This window comes from Solanum lycopersicum, chromosome 11 (assembly GCF_036512215.1).
Source record: "Solanum lycopersicum chromosome 11, SLM_r2.1".
Taxonomy (NCBI): domain Eukaryota; kingdom Viridiplantae; phylum Streptophyta; class Magnoliopsida; order Solanales; family Solanaceae; genus Solanum; species Solanum lycopersicum.
Window position 1 is genome coordinate 57,114,844 of NC_090810.1, and position 13,941 is coordinate 57,128,784.

A 13,941-nucleotide genomic window follows, 5' to 3' on the forward strand; every position below is an offset into this window, starting at 1 on the left:
GCTATTAGGGCCGTCATTATATTTGTGTCTGGTTTTTTAAAAAGTATATACAAATTTACCTACTTTGAGAACAACTTCAAATATACATAACTTCGAAATTAAAAATTTGAATCTGACTTCAAATAATTTTATTTGACGTGTAACTGTTTGTAAAGGTCAAATACCAATTTTTGAAGTACAACTAATTTAACAAAATTCTAACATTCAAATCTACTCTGAGCAACCTCAAATTAGAAACATAACCTCCATAATTATTTATCAAAATAACAACAAATTTAACAAATTCATTATGAATTGTAATTATTTTCAACATATTTTATTAACCCCGTTTTTTATATTTGAAATTAAAAATCCAATTTTCACGATTGTTCAATTTTATTTTTGGGGTAACGGCAACTTGTTCGATTTGCGCGATGAAGAGCATTATGGGAGTAATTTGCAAGTTTGTGATGATTAATTGAATATGCATAACATAATAAAAAAATAAAATAAAATTGGATATGCAAAACATAATAAAAAATAAAATAAAATTAGATATGCAAACATTTGGACAAATAAAAGGTAGAATAGATTTTTGTGCAACATTGTCCAATGATAAAGGCAAAATTCTTCCTTGAAAAACTCTATAAATAAATAAAATGTCTACAATAATGTTTTCTACAACTATTAAATCACTCCGAGATGTATGCAAAAATAATTTAGGCATAGGAACTTGTAATCACGTGTGTCATGTCATGCAGGGTGGAGTCAGTATGGTGAAAGTAGATTTATCGAAATTCTATTTATGAAAAAAGTATATTGTATATGTAAAGATCAAATATGATATTTTTCTCGTTTTGAAAAGATTGTTTTTATTTTTTTTAGTTTGTTTCAAAAATAATGTTTTCTTTTTTTTTTGGCAATACTTTAACTTTAACTTTTCACGTGGCATGTTTAAGATCACAAAATTAAAAGGCGTTTTGATACATTTAACATAACTTTAATTTAGAATCACAAGATTAAAAAATCTTTTTTTTTATTAAACTCCGTTCCAAGTAAAACTTAACAAAGAGAGTAGTATATTTATGAGAACTGTATTGAAGATTACTCCTAAACTTGCTTTGAATTATTAATTAGTTTTATTCTCGAACTATTGTCAGTTTTTAAAATATCTCTTTGCTTGACAAATTGACGAATTTAAGTACCTGGCGTTGCAACATAAGTGAAATACACCCCTAAATAATTCTCGTCAAGCTTAGGCGTATTTTCAACAATTCTCTCATTTTTTTTTATTAAGAGAGTCATGCTCCTATAAAAGTTTGAGATCACTTGTTATGTCATGTGACAGATTGAGGGTATATATAAGTTTAGTTAATCAAATATAAAATTGTAATTAAGGCTCTCAATAGCTTGGGACTATTGAGAACAAAGATGATAATTTACGTCAAGTTCAGAAAGGGTGTTTTCAATACTTATCTCTATATTTATATATTGTATATTGAACCTCTTTGATATAGCTTCACTATCTATTTAGAACACTTTTAATGAAAATTCTAGTTTTGCTACTCATGTGAGCCTATCCAGGATTTTGAATGACGGGTGCAATATTACGAAAAGATGGGTCTAAGATACAAACTTGATCAGTTTTGACATTTACATTTTGTTTGAATCATTGTTACTCATTGTTTCATAATGTATTGTATTGTATTGTACTCTATTATGTTGTATTATATGATATGGTAGATACAATGTTTGGCTAGACCATATTGTTTGTTGTTGTTTAACAACATTTTAATTGTTTGATTTTATTATTGTAATTAATAAATTTACTAAAACATTTTCAATTATTCTATGGTATGCGTTTCATTGTTACCTAACAACGAAATTTAATAATACAATATAATATATTTCAAGTAACAATCAAAACAAATAAAATAGGTATAGTCACGATACAATACAATATGATCTTAACATAGCGTTAGGTTCTTATAATTAAAAAAATTTAAAATTTTAAAATTATAGGTCCAAAAAATATATGGACGTGTATGTATATATAGTGAAAACACTTTTTAGTGCTACCAATAACAACTTAGAGAGGGGTTATTCAATTTTAGAATGAAAAATAAAACAAGATAGATATAAAATTTAAATTTCGAACTTTATTTAGGTGCACATGATTGTCATTATTACATTACATAATACTTTGAATGTGAATTAATTTTTTTATATTTAACAAAAATTAAAAAATATAACATTATAATATATAAATTTTTTTAAAAAAATAAATTTACGTGAATCCAGCGACCCTCTTGCATACACCCCGACTCTAATCCCAAGGAGAGATGACATAACCATATTCATGGGACAAATTAAAGAAAGGAGATGAAAGCTGAATTACTAATTTAGGGAATTTTGCTAAATATAAGACCAATAAATTTTCAACCACCAAATAATATTTGTCAACAAATAACAGCCAACATGCATGCATGTAAATTAGAACACAAGCTGTCGATTCACATGTATTATGTCTCCCAATCCTCTTATTAGAAGATATGTTTAGATTTTATAATTTGGTCCTACAGCTATATATTGGTTGCCTACGCGAGGATTAAAACGTTTTCTAATAAAGATAAATTCGTATCAAAAAGATTTAATTTCGAAATATTTTGTTAAGGATGAAAAAAGCACAGTTTAAAGAACAATTGGACAAGATCATGCATCAATTTCATTAATATATGATATTTTTAGCTCCCCTCATAGGTAATATTCTGATAAACATAGTATTTTTTGAATGAAAAAGGATAAAAATTGCCCTTGAATCATGTGAAATAGATTATATATACGCTTCGTTATATTTAGGATAAAAAATGTCTCGCTGTTATTCTCAAGAGTGAATATCCCAATTTTTTAATAAAGTGACAAGCCACGTAAGATTAATCCTTCCACCTAAGCGTTGCCAACTAGGACTAACTACAACAATAAAAAAGAAAACCTTACACAACGATAATAATCGCCTCAAAGACTAGAATATCGCTACTAAAGTTTTCATTGATTTTTTCACATTAGATTATGATTTTGTGTTTTTCTTCTCCATTGTTTTTAAAAAAATCACAAATGACATCGATCTGTAAGGAGTTTCAGGCATTATTTATTTTATTTTGATGTCATATGTAATTGCATAAAATGTACAATAAATGTGTTGTATATTAGAAGATTTGAGTAAAAAATAATTATAATATTTTTCGTAATAATATTAGATATTTTATAATATTAATTAATGTATATGTTGTCTATTTTAGAAAATTAGATTGTAATTGAAATTAATTATGGTGTTTTACAAAAAATTAGGTTTTACACAATTTGCAACCTTAGTCGCCGATTAAAATCACTCAAAACTTTTTGTGGCAATATTGTGAGATTTTGTGGTGTCTTTTTTCGTTGGTAAAAGTCTGATATTTTGTAGTGCATCCTAATCGTCAACACTTAAATGGAAGGATTAGTTTCACGTGACTTGTACGTCACTAAAAAAAATTAAATTATTAACTTTGAAAAAATATTTTAATTTCAAAATATAACAAAATACATAAATGATCTATTTCGCATGACACATGACTAATTTGACCCTTTGCCATTTTTTGAATTACTCTTCTTCTTTCCTTTTTTTGGTATTTTTAAATATTCTAGGAGATAGAGTAGGTTCTTTCTTTTCTTTTATAAAATAAGATAGTCCATCTCCTTTATAAACTCTCCAATAGCATGAGATATTATTTCAATGCAAGACTTTATTAGAAGATATTATTTCAATTATTTAAGTTGTGATATTGAGTTTTAGTTTATTAAATGAACTTCTATACTAATCATACATTATTGACTTTACACATTTAGAATTTTAACTTATGTATAGTTGAATTGCACAATTTTGAAGAATTAAAAAAATAATAAAAAAGTATTTTCACTTTTTTTTTCCACTCTAAATTACTCACAAAAATAAGGAGAAAAACAGCAACTTCAATTTATATTCATGACGAAACACTGTACAATTTTAAAATATCATTTTTCACTTTTTGAAAATAAAAATTAATATTTTTGAAACATGACTAGACGGCCACAAAAAATGTGTAGTATTGAATGTGACATATTATCGTATAGATAAAAGAAATTTAAAATTTATATTTTTACAATTGTCATACCATTTATATGTCTATAAAAAAACTTTCTTATTAAAAATATAATAAAAATTAAATAAATTTATTATTAAAGCAAGAAAAAAACACTTTTAAAAAATAAAGAAATATATTTTTATTTATACATATAAATTAGAACAAAAATATCACATAGAGACAAAAAAATATAAAAAAAAAATCATAAATATTAAATATCAACCGTTACAAAAGTGTTACAAAAATACAAATTAATCACGACACGTTAAGTCATAGAAACACCGTTTAAATCTCACGTCTACCACGTGCACTTGTTTTTGTTTGTATGCTACAAGAGGCACTAGGCAGCTCTTTTGCGGCTTCAAGCCAAATTATCAATAATGTTAAATTGAGCCACATAAAAATATTTTTTCCGTCTTATATTATATATATATATATATAAAAAAATCAGATAAAATTAATTATTCTATTTTGTTGTTAAATTATTATTTTTAAAAAAATATAAAATTGTAAATATTTTTAAAAGATCCTTCATTATTAGTCTTGAGGGATAAAATGTATTAAAATGAATTTTAGGATTAGTAAAATACTTTTCTTATCTATGATTTTGAATGTGCAAAAAATAAAGTGAATAAGTAACAAGAAAATTACATAAATATGACATACTCTATTAGTATATGTATTTTTACTATTTATTTTTAAAATATTACATATATTAGAGTTTTCTATCATATATTGAGAAAAATGTATCTAAATACTTGTATATTATCATCAAATACGTTAAAATAGAAAGAGAAAAGAGCTGGGTTAGTTATATATTTCATATACATGTGAAACACGAGACACATTGATACATGTATATATATATATTAAATGCGGTATAATTCACATGTATCAATGATAACAAATGCACAGGAGAGTGGCAAGATGTGAGGGAGCAAGGAACGTGAGCGAGATTTGTTATGTATCCTCCATACATGTCAATTCACTTGAATACAATGTTTCTACAATAAATTACATCAAATTTCGACCCCCATATATTTCGAGATACATGTGTCAGGATGTATCTAAATATACTGAACACACTAAATTTGGTAAGAATAATAATATTGCAAATTAAAGTATATATAGATAATTACCTTCTTTACTGGTGGAATTTATGAAAGTTAAATCGAAAGGAAATAACAAATTACTTTCTGTGTTTATAAATAGGGAATTTCACAAATAATCACTATAGTAAATTTAATTATGCTCCATATCTATAATTTGCATATTTGCGAGTTGTAACTACAGTTTAAGCTGTCTCGTTTATATAATTCGCGGGTCATGAGTTTGTATAATTCACGAGTATATTTGTATAATCAAACTATCTTTGTTTAAATTTGAAATAACGAATTTATACAAACACAAACATTTGGATTTCAAACAATTGTGTATACAAATTATATTTTATAAAATATACATTATACAAAAGTAATACAAAATTATATTATATAAAATTTCGAATTATACAAATATGTAAATTATACAAACTACAAAATTGAACCATATGATTATACCTAAAAATAGACCGTGAATTGTAATTAAAATAAACTATAGCTATATTACCTACTTAACTAGTATACATTTACTTATCCTCATAATTTTCCAAATAATATTTTATTTCAAAATACTAAAAATAAAATACACTTAACTTTTTTCAGAGAGGAGTAAACATGTGTAAGTTTTTGTTTGATTTGTTAATACACAGACAGTGGGATGAAGTAGAAATTTAAAGACAAATGTCACATGTTAGTTGAGTATAAGACAGTTTTGAAATTCATACACACAAAAATAGAAAAATACAAAACAGGCTCAACCACAGAGTAAGAGTTAGTGCCCACCAATATAAAACAATACTGTAACCAAACAGTGGATCTAATTGTGGGACTGGACATAGTATTCATGATTTTCCATAAACAAGACATGCATGTTCAAGTATATATACGATGATACTTATCTAATATTTCTTCCGTTTTAAAAAGAATAACTTAATTTAATTTAATATGAAATTTTAAAAAATAAAGAAGATATTTCAATTTGTGGTTCTAAATTAAAGTTCTGTCGAATGTATTAAATTGTCTTTTAATCTTATAGCGTTAAACATGTCACATCAAAAAATGTTATGACTGAAATGATCTACTATTATGCATAAGATAACAAAGTAATGCTCGATAGAGCAAATGTTAGGACTGAAATGATCCACTATTATGCATAAGATAACAAAATAATGCTCGATAGAGCAAATGTTAGGACTGAAATGATCCACTACTATGCATAAGATAACAAAGTAGTGCTCGATAGAGCATGAGTAAGAAGATAAACGAAAAATATATCAATGTCACGCATATATAAGCTAGCAAAGATGACATGTTTTTGATAGTTTGAGAGTGTTATGAGATTCTTTACACAAAGGAAAGACAATCATGTGAGGGTTCATGATGTATTTAATGAGCCTAACTTACTTTTTTGAGACTTTAGCTTATGTTCATAACTTATTGTATAAAAACATATATTATGGACTGGACAAAATGATGAAACATTAAGTGAAATGTATTGATATTGAAAATTTAAAATTTATCTTATAAATGGCTTACTATTTGAAATTTTTATTGCATTCGTTGAAATCAAGATTAGTTTGATTAGGCTTTTAGCTAATTAATAGAGTTGAAATTTTATTATTGTTAGTTTTATCCATATTTCAACCATTTTATCATCTAGAAAAATTAATTATTTTTTAAAAAACACATAATCAATAAAAGAAATAAATTTACTAAAATGCAAACATATGGAGTAATTGCTACTACTTAATATGATAGTTAAGTCCATTATAATTTATCAAGTAGATACTTTCAAGATTCTAATTCTGATGTCTTTGGACAAATGATCCTAAAAAAGAAAAATTACTATTAAAGGTTATCCTCATAAACTTTTTCTAATTTCTATATTATCATGATTAAAAGATTCACAATATTATTAATAGTCATAAAAAGTTACGTTAATCATAGGTTTAAAAAAAAAAACAGCTAAAGGATAAGCTTACTCGAACTAAGCCGATAATTATATCGAATCCCTTAACCATATGATTAAGTTATTTGAATTTTTTATTTTAATGTACAATAATTAATATTATTCAAAATTAAATTTTTTGAATAAGTATTTTTTGAGGATTAAATATTTGAGTGATACATATATTAGTAATGCATCGAATAGCTTACGGAGCTATTAATTATGTAGAATTTCGTTGTTCATGTGTTAGTTTTTTTTTATTTCATTAAATGTATTAGTTATTTTACTTTCTATTCTGCGAATATATTAGAGGTATAGTTCTTTAAATTCAGATCAAACACCATATAACTTATACGTAAATAATTTTCTCCTAACCAACTAATAAATTTGTTATTACTTATGCGATTTTAAATATCTGTATAACTTACCTCCAAACAACCCTGGCAGTTATAAATTTCAATTTTGTCATTGTTGTGTAGTATAATATTTAATTTTGTCATTGTTGTGTAGTTAAATATTTTCTATTTTCCGTTAATTATTATTTTGTGGAAAAAGAAAGAAGCCAAGTCATAATTAGATATATTAATTAATTTTATTGCTTTAGCTAAGCTCACATGATCTGGATGACCCTTTTTTCTTAACTTTAATTAAACAAAGTAAAGAAACACAACTGTCATTATAGCAGTCATTTAGGTGGGATTTGTCGTATCTAATCATAATTTATTTTAACTTAATTATAAAACGCGGTTCAACTTAAGTTGCAACTATTATCTTAATTATTTTTTAAAAATAAATATTACTATCCAAAAGAATAATAAAAAGGTATCTTAGCTTTTCATAACAATGAGTTTCATCTCTTTTTATATATTTTTTTCTTTAAAAAGTGATTCTTATAATTTATTTATTTTTTTTGTTTAGTTAAGGTTTCATTGTAGTTGCTTGACAATTACACTTTGATAAAAACAAAAAGGAAACACAATTTTACTTTTATTATTTTTGTTAAGAAAATATTTTTTTGGGAAGCTTGTTAATTGCATAAATATATAATAATTAGTTTATTACATTATATATAGAGATGTATCATTTTATGTGCTAAGTGAGTTATCTTATGTAATAAAAATAACGGAGAAGAGCCTAAAATACTTTTGAAGTATTGAAAATAGTATAAAATCACCCTTTATTCACTTATTGGCTTCAAAATGTCCTTTTCATCCACCTATTGACTCCAAATTAACCTTGTCATCAATATTTGGGTTCAAAATTGACCACTTTTTTAATTGTTTTAAAATTAAACTCTTTAAATATTTTTTAAAATATTTGGCGTTCAACTATTGGTTATAATTTTAATTTTTTAATATAATTTATAAACCAACCCACTACCCACTCATTGCTAACTAAACCTCACCCAATCAATAATCCAATTATAATATCAAAATCGTCATAAACACTTCTAAAACACGATAATTATCATATGCAAGTTATTGTGTTTTATCGGTGATTTCTTTTAGCTACTTGCGTATGATAATTTACTCCTATAATTTTTAAAAACACTCGATTGGCAGTAGCTTGCATTAATAATGTGACGGGTTTATTAACTTAGAGGAATTTAATTAGTAATGAGTGGGTAGTGGATTGATTTATATATTTTACTAATAAGTTAAATTATAACAAATAGTTGAGCGCCACGTATCTTAAAAAAATATTTAAATAGTTTAAATATAAAATCGTTAAATAAGTGATCAATTTTGAACCAAAAAGTGGATGACAAGGATATTTTGGACCCAATAGGTGGGTGGAAAGGGTATTTTGGAGCCAACAGGTGGATGAAGGGTAATTTTGATCCTTTGAGATCGGAGAAGAGTTTGGGTTCAAACAACTTAAATTTTTTTTTTAACAAAAAAATAAAAAAGGAAAAAGGACACATATACCCTTAAACTATCGTAAATAGTAACCCTTCGTCATAATTTTGGGACATTGGTGTCCCTGTCGTCCAAAAACTAGAGCATATATATACCCTTTATATTGTCGTACATACACGTGTCATAATCTTATCCATCGACCCGACATTTATTAAATATAAGATCGACAGATAAGATTGTGTCATGTGTCCCTATTTAGTCTGATTTTAGAGTGAAGGGCTTATATATGATCTAGCTTTGGATGGTAAGAGTACCAATGTCTCAAAAGTATGACTGAGGGTGTTTGCATAGCATTAGGATAGTTTAAGATATATTTGTCCTTTTTCTCAAAATATTAAATCCCAGGGTCTCGAGTGGGGTATGGTTGGATCCCAGTTCCAAAGATGGGGTCAAAATTTCGATTTGAAAGTTGAATCTTGCGTCTCATATCAATTGTGGTTGTCAAATTTGTTCCTGATTTGGAAGTCAGGTCTCGATTTGAGTGTCAAAGTTAAATTCCAAATTGATCAATTGTGTTCAAGTTCGAGAGTCGGGATCAGGTAATGGGTTGAATATCCGGTCCTAATTCAAATGTCGAGTCGTAAGTCGAATACAATATAAGTTATGTGCTTATAATAGCGAGCCATGGACAATAAAACCATTATATACATCGAAAACTAATAAATGTGCTAAACGTAAAATTAACTTTAAAAATATACTTTTATTTATTTATAGTTTTAAATGAATGTCTAAAAAAAATATTAGTAACTAAATAAAAGACAACAAAATATAATACCAGTGGCCAATTTAGTGGTTTAATAGCAGGTGCTCTGCACCTATAAATAATAATCCAAAAAAAAAAAAAAACATACATCATGAACATTTTTAGATTTTTTTTAGAAAAGGTTTCCACCTTGATTTAAATTTAAATAAATTTGCTTCTCCTTTCATCATGTTAATTTATCTTCATGAAAAGGGTTACAATTCGAGCTATTACTCTAAGACAATAGTTAATCATGATTCATGAACATTAATGTGCATAAGTAATAAATATAGATATGATATATACTTATTAAGTGCACGATATAATATATTTTTACTATTGTTATGCTTATCAATATACTGTATTCTGCTACAGTGATATAGTATCCGTATAAACAGTGATAAATTCAATATTTCAGTTAGTGAATTTTACAAATAAAATATAGTGATTGTAATTGAACTTGAAAACTCAAGGCGATATTTGAACAGCCGAAACCACGTAATCAACCTCTATTTTTCTGTTCAATTTATTCAAAATCTATTTATCTCTTTTTATACTTAGTAATTTCTTTTTTAATTTACGTGACACTTTTTATTTTTTTGAGAGTTGCATAAGTTAAGTTTGACCAGAAATTTGGGCGTAGAATCTTTAATATTTTTTGAAATGAAATTTATATATTTGTAAACTAGGTAAACAGTACTATAAGTCACAATAATTGATAACTCAAAATGTTTAAATGATCTATGAAAACTTACATTAAAGATAGATTTGTTTGAATCTCAAAATTCACACAAAATGGGAGGAAGTGTCATGCCATGATTGACAGCCACATTCCTCCGGTGAAAAGCATTACTAGACTCAACTAAGTAACTTAACGAAAAAATAACCATTTAAAAATACGGAAACAGATTTAAATGATGAATAAAAACGTAGTTCTCATAAACTTGATCCAAAGGTTTTAAATAAACAAAACAAACTATTGCGGAGGTCAACCCCTAGAACCTGAAAGTTATTCTACCAAACCTCCACCAATCAACAAGTCTAAGGAAAGAGGGGGGGGGGGTGTGCAATCCCGAAATTAAACATACTAATAGATCTAACTATAGAGTCTGAGGCTGAAAAAATGGACTAAACAATAAGGGACTTATGACAGCCTGGAATTGGCTCTCCCTTGACTTCGGTCTCAATTAGTGATCTCCTAATTGAGATCTATCAGCAATCGCCCTGTACTCAACAAAGAACGAGCAAATGCAGAATCAATTCTCAACCACAGTATACTGGTAGGATCACACAAATCACTCCAGTAAGCGAAGTATAAACATGTAATTACAACATAGCAAACACACATATACTGAATGCATAGTTCAATAAGCATTTCAGGAGCAACATACAATTTCTCAATGTCAATGATAGATAGACATGAACATAATAATCACAAGTGGTTTTATCATGGGACCCATGTCCAAACTTTTAGTGTGATAGAGAACGTCACACCCAATTCAATGTATGTGTCAAAATGTGATACCCGATCAAATATACGTGCCGAAATGTGACACCGATTTAATGTATGTGTCGGAATATGACACCTGATCCAATTATCAGCACAACAACAATCACAACCACACTAAAATGAATAGTGCATATATTCACATGGTCAAGTAACAGTTTGACGTGTAGTTGTTCGCATATAACTATTTCATTAGATTTGATTTACATTTCACTATTCACATACACGCATGCATAGCAATGAAGCAATTATCTGGCATATATTACAAAAAAAAAAAAAATTAAATCATCACCTATCTCGAAATCAAGTTTGAATCCTCGTAAGACAATCACTACAACAAAAATAACTTTTAACGATATTAAATATTGACACTAATAAAGAGTGCTAATGTCTTTACCGGCATTAGTTAAGTGTCATTAAACCAATATCGCTAAAGGCTTTGTGACATATATAAAGAGTGACAATTGCCACTAAAAATACATATTTAGCGGCTATTAAGAATTAAATGCCGCTAATGGTCATTTTTGTTGTAGTTAATTGAGCCTTTCCTTACCAGATTCTTTTCGCTTGTTCTTTGTCTAAACACAAGTAATCAACGCAAGGATCAATAAACGAGACCTAATTTACTCGTATTATAATCAAACTATCAATCCAAATCCAAACCTTAGGTCCTAATATTCAACTAGAGATTTTTCACCATTAACTTCGGGCCAAAACCCTCCCCCAATGATAATTACCCGAGATTTTAAAAATTTAAGAATCGAAATATGGATTAAGGAATAATTAACTTACCTTTATCGTTAGAAATTGTGGAAAATTGTTAAGAATCACATGCACCAGATCTTCTCTAGCTCTCAAGAAGGAAGTTTTACATAAAATAATGATTTTGGGGTTTTTCCCGATTTAAGTTTGCGATTAGACTACCACGACGGACCCCGTCCCACCACAGCGGCCCCGCCCTGGCGAGAATAAACGCAGCCCAACGGTTTGTATGGAGACAGAACCTCGAAATTGAGTTTCAAGCTCCCATTTCACAACACACCTTCAATCCTGGACATTCTAAAATTACCCCTTCACATCAAGATCAGTTTGGGAGTTCTACTCGCCCGAATTTGTTTCCGTAAAGCGACTCTTAACGTTTTGGCTATCCTGATGTGATAAAATTTATAATTAAGTCCACCATTCACTATCAGATTCACCTGACTCAGATTTCACGCGAGTTTAACATCGGTTAAAAATTTCCAAGTTACTACTTAGAAGTAGCCTGGCTCAAATTATTTCCCCCTTAGTTTTATTATAACGACAAAAATATATTATTACACGAAGGGGAATATAATTTATTATTCTGCAAATCTGATAAACCCCTAGATACATTCTGCGTATGGATACACTTATTATGTGCGCAAATACAGTAATATTCACTATTATTATGCGCAAATCAAAATGCTGCTATATTTTTATTATTAACTAAAATCTCGTTATTTTCGTAAATTTGGATGCAATTAGCATTATTGACGAAATTTTGTCTTTTTTATTTTATTTTATTTATTTTTAAAGAGCTTATAGCTCTATGTCTTTTAGGACCAAACTCATACTGACCTGGCAAACGGTTACAGCTAAAATCCCAAATATAAACTTAAGCTGTTTTTATAATTTTTTATTTTTCAGTCAGAAACACAAAAACTTAAGCTGCTAAGCCGAGCTTTATAAGATTATTTTTTTTCTTCCTACAACTAAGCAAAAATATTAAAATTAATACTTATATATTAAGATAATTGTAGAAAAAGAAAGTGGAGAATTTTTTTTTAAAAAGATCCGCTTGATCATATATGATATTTATTTTTTCCTGATATTTTTAAACATTATTTAAAAATTAGTGATTGGTCAATAAACTTTTGAATTCAATTTAAAGTTATATTTCATATTTTCAACTCACTTGCAAGTGTAACATTTCTTTCTGAACACACTTTTAATTAAATAAAAGAGATAAAAATAGAATTAACTGATACATCAGAAAGACGATTTTAAAATAACTGACATGAATCTATGAGACTCGAAAATTTTTGCTCACAAAAATAAAAGCACGTCATAATGATGATCTTATCGCGCATACTACAAAAGTTTGTTACATTGATATGCATAATAAGGTGAAACAAACTTTAACATGATCAAATAGACAACTATCGATAACATTCACCCATCTGACCAAGAAAACCTAAACCTCCATAATATCAATCATCTGACTCACTTAATAGTAATCTATTCTTAAGATTTTAAAAAGAACTTATCAAAAAGAAAAATTCTTAATCAAAATAGATTGTCTGCGTTTTATTTTCAACTCTGCATGAAAATAAAATCACATATAATTTTTTCTAACCATACAAATAATGGCGAAGCTAAAATTCTTAATAAGGGATTTAAAATATGAAAAAGTAAATCTACGAACGAATCGAAGGGAGTTCAACATCTATTGTATATACATAAAATAATTTTAATCATATATAAATAATAAAAATTTTCGCCGAACATAAGTGTGGAATGCCACATACACCCTATTTCACTTATTTTTTTTTTCCTTATAAACCC

General features: G+C 27.3%; 1 long non-coding RNA gene across 1 annotated transcript; it reads right to left on the reverse strand.

Annotated features, from left to right (window-relative positions):
* Positions 1–10,757: 10,757 nt before the first annotated feature.
* On the reverse strand, positions 10,758–12,272 carry LOC138339533 (uncharacterized). Its single transcript, XR_011212350.1, has 2 exons — positions 12,148–12,272; positions 10,758–11,072 (listed from the first exon to the last, which is right to left on the reverse strand). It is a non-coding gene; the product is annotated as an uncharacterized lncRNA (long non-coding RNA).
* Positions 12,273–13,941: the final 1,669 nt, after the last annotated feature.